The sequence below is a fragment of the Triticum aestivum genome, chromosome 2D, assembly GCF_018294505.1.
Source record: "Triticum aestivum cultivar Chinese Spring chromosome 2D, IWGSC CS RefSeq v2.1, whole genome shotgun sequence".
Classification (NCBI taxonomy): domain Eukaryota; kingdom Viridiplantae; phylum Streptophyta; class Magnoliopsida; order Poales; family Poaceae; genus Triticum; species Triticum aestivum.
Window position 1 is genome coordinate 17787271 of NC_057799.1, and position 3850 is coordinate 17791120.

General features: G+C 36.6%; 1 long non-coding RNA gene across 1 annotated transcript; it reads right to left on the reverse strand.

Annotated features, from left to right (window-relative positions):
- Positions 1-2683: 2683 nt before the first annotated feature.
- LOC123048342 (uncharacterized) lies at positions 2684-3302 on the reverse strand. The gene is made up of 2 exons (XR_006423273.1): positions 3256-3302; positions 2684-3113 (listed from the first exon to the last, which is right to left on the reverse strand). It is a non-coding gene; the product is annotated as an uncharacterized lncRNA (long non-coding RNA).
- Between the last annotated feature and the right edge of the window lie 548 nt (positions 3303-3850).

Here is a 3850-nt window from a genome sequence, read left to right on the forward strand (position 1 = left end):
CGGGGTATGTGCGGCAGGTATCATCTGGAAAACGGTAGGTACTTCACCATAATGCTTGACGAGACCTTCGATGTTTTTATGGTAGGTATTAACTTGTGCTTCTTTGCATGAAGGTGTAATTAAGCACGACTTGTGCTTCTTTGCTTCAACGTGTAATTTTCGTCTCTTTCAATTCAACTAGTGCATCCCCTGCCATGCAAGACTGTTTATCTTGGAGAAGCTCAGTTTCCAAGAGAGTGAGAATATGGAGACGAGGAGAGCGCACCTCATGACTAAACATGGTTACGCTTTTCGGGTTAAGCTCTACAATGCACTCAATCACTCGCATTTTAGTTGCTCTAATTGGAGAGCTCTCTGCAAGGCCGATGGATTTCAGGAGAATATGCAAATAACCTTGGATATCCGTCCTTCGTCATGAAGATGATATTGAAAATAATATCGACATTTGGGTGGATGTGGATATGCCTCCAGTTCTGCCTCTATGTGAGTTTGTCTAACAAATTTGTGAAGTAATTTATATTGTTTATTTAAAAATATTTGGTGTTCATCCCTACTAATCCTGTTTATTTATAATTGTCAGCTTATTTCTTTTCTTCAAGAAATACTCGAAAGGCTATAGACAAGACGTACTACAGCTATGGCTCTAAGCTAACTTGTGAGGAGAAAAGGATATCTTGTCTCATCTATAAATGATGTTGAGATTTTTAAGGACAATTATCAAATTATCCCAAACGATAGTGGATATGTGCCACTAATCCACGAGTTGCATGATGGTAACTTCATTGCAAAAACCTAGTATGATTTTGTTAACTCTGGTTGCATACATTCTTCTTAAGTAAACTACATTGCTAACTATATATATGTTACTATTATGTCCCTCAACAGAAGCCCCCGAAGAAGGTTGTGCCTGACATGATGTTTACTGAAGGTCATATGCATATGGTTACCTTACGACCGACTCCCCAACGGCTTACCACGGTGCATACATGATTTCTCTAAGAGATGAAAGGCCCGATATGAAAGAATGGAGCTAAATAATGAATGCATGCAGGAAACCAATTGGAGACAACATGAATGTGCGCAATCCACAAGTTGGAGACAGGTGGATCTCTATTCTCCATTATGGAGATGGACCGGTTTACCTGTTTTATGCTATTTTACCTAAGAAAGAGGAGTAGGTACTAGGTAGTACTCATCATGTGCCAAGAACAATTAGCTAGTGTTGGTTATGACTATGATGATGAGGAGGAGTTGTTATTATGATGATGGTGAGTTATGTGCTAGAATGTGTTAGAATGATGAGTTGCTATATGACTATGAGATGATGATGACGAGGAGTTGTTATTATGATAAGTTTTTACATGACTATGATGATGATGAGTTGTTATTATAATGATGATGATGACTTGTTATTATGATCATGCTGAGTTATTATGTCAATGGGTGAAAGAAACGCAGATTAGATTCAAGTGGATGGATCCAAAGTGACCAAGTGTCCAACTTGGTCACTTTGGATCCATCCACTTGAATCTAATCCGCATTTCTTCCACCCATCAATATAATAACTCATTATGATCATAATGATATAACAATCTCTTAATTGCCACTATATCAAAATTTCTATAACGGTGTATAGATACAATATGAAACAGAAGAAATGAAATACGATGAATAATAGTAGCGCGGCTACAGCACATGCTGCTACTACTTAGCAGTAGCGCTGGTCTAAAAGTTAGTTGTAGCGTCCTAACAGTAGCGCAGGTACCGCCGCTAGGTAAAAACCCCACGCTACTACTAGGGTTTTCCGTAGTAGTGTTAGGATATTGTGCCATATTAGATGGTGAAACTTTTGTCGGTTGGTACATTTGGCGAGTTTACATTGGAAATTCTAGACCTTAATAAGTTAATTTAGTTTCATCTTTCCTTTTTTTGCTTTACCAAGTTGTATTAGCATTTTTTAATCATGTCATGTTTTCGTATGCCCACTTTCCAATCACTTATATTAAACAAAAGAAAATTCCATTGTTAATTTTATAAACTAGAGCCAAGAGGATACCCGGCGCGTTGCCATGGGAATTTGTTGATGAATAATTGGGTTTATAACATGAGAACCAAAAGTAAAAATACATATGACTTGTTATATGTGATTTGTATATTGGTAACAACATATATGGAATATATGTATTATAAATGAATGAAAACATTTTTCCATGCATGGTTGAATGTTGTGGTTGATTTTTTCCCATGCATGTTGAGGCGGGCCTTATTCCATTCACAATTGTATGGTGAGGTGGCTTGCTTGTATGTTGAGATAAATAAGTTAGTGGGATGACTCTCTTAGGTATATAGGACTTGCATATATAGTTATCTTACAATCCTCCGTTTAGTAATATGGATGGCAAATTATCTTCATTCTTGATTTCAGTACTATGATATTAGTAGATATTTTGTCGCAAAAAACATCAATTGACTTAGCATGTATAGGTAGGTGAAAATTAATGATATATGTATGATGATATTTTGTCTATAGTATTATCATACACATACGATCAAGTACGTACTTGTTTAACCCTTCACATTTGAAGGAAAGTAACTACTGAATGTTGTGGTCAAGTTTATTGTCCTAGCATCCAAAAGCTTTTAACATCAACTACACCACAAGAAAAGTAGCCTTACAATAGAGTTTTTAAGACTCTTATTTATAAATATAATAATTTCAGAAGTACAATATACACGTACTTGAACATTAAGTCCTCAAAACAAGATAAAAGTTACATAGCAAGCACGTGCATGATCTCGCACTATGACTTATCTTAAGTTATTTCAATGATAATAACGGGAGTTAGTTTCCCACCTTCTTCTTCTGTGCTCTCCATGGAACTGTGGAACATCCCTTGGCAGGGGTAGTTCAATAGTGGACACGCATGATGAATTTCCTCACCAGCAGGGGTACTCCTTCCATAAACAGAAATAGAAGTCAGTTTGCGCATGCTCTTCACTTGCATTGCATTCCCCTCGATGCTCCTTGAACTGACACATTGGCATGAATTGGTAAGAAGCATTGACATGATCACCAACACAATGACCTTCATTGTTGATACTTCTTGCAGACCCTAAGAAATAAACATACATAGGTCAGTCATTGAGCATCATCTTATGCAGTCTGTATAAAAAAACCATACATAGATTGATATGGTAAGGGTTTTTGAAATAATACAACATCGAATGCACATGCATAAGATTGTAAATATTCACCAAACATGGATATTGCTGAAGTGCAGCTAAAAGCTTGTCATTCACCTTCTCCTGGTAGACAAAAATGTGATATGGTGATGCACTACTTATAGGAGATAAAAATGGTGATGTTCGATTTGAACTATTCAAGGTAAATCTTCTCGTGTAAAAACTTGATTCTCCACCAATAAAAGATACTAGACAACTGAAAGTGGGTGAATTTGATGTGCCTGGAATATGATAGGTCAATTTGCATTAATTGTTAGACTTTATCATGTGTCTCTAAACAATGTGAATGGACATTTACTATCTTGCGCAGCATTATCACACCAGGGGATGAAAGGTGTAATGAGTCTACTTTCCAGCAGTCTTATTGCTCCGAAAAAAGAGTAACTTGTTTAACCATTAAATATAATGTAAAATGCAATTCGAGGTGTACTTATTTAGGGGTGACTTTGAAACTACATATCAGCCTTGGTCCAAGAAAGACTGATGTTTCATGTCATACTCTCTGAGATTAATCTCCAGGGCACAACATTGTCATGTTCCTTTATCTCTTCAGCACCACCACACTATTTGTTTCATCATATTGCCCTCCTTGCATGTTGACGCTATT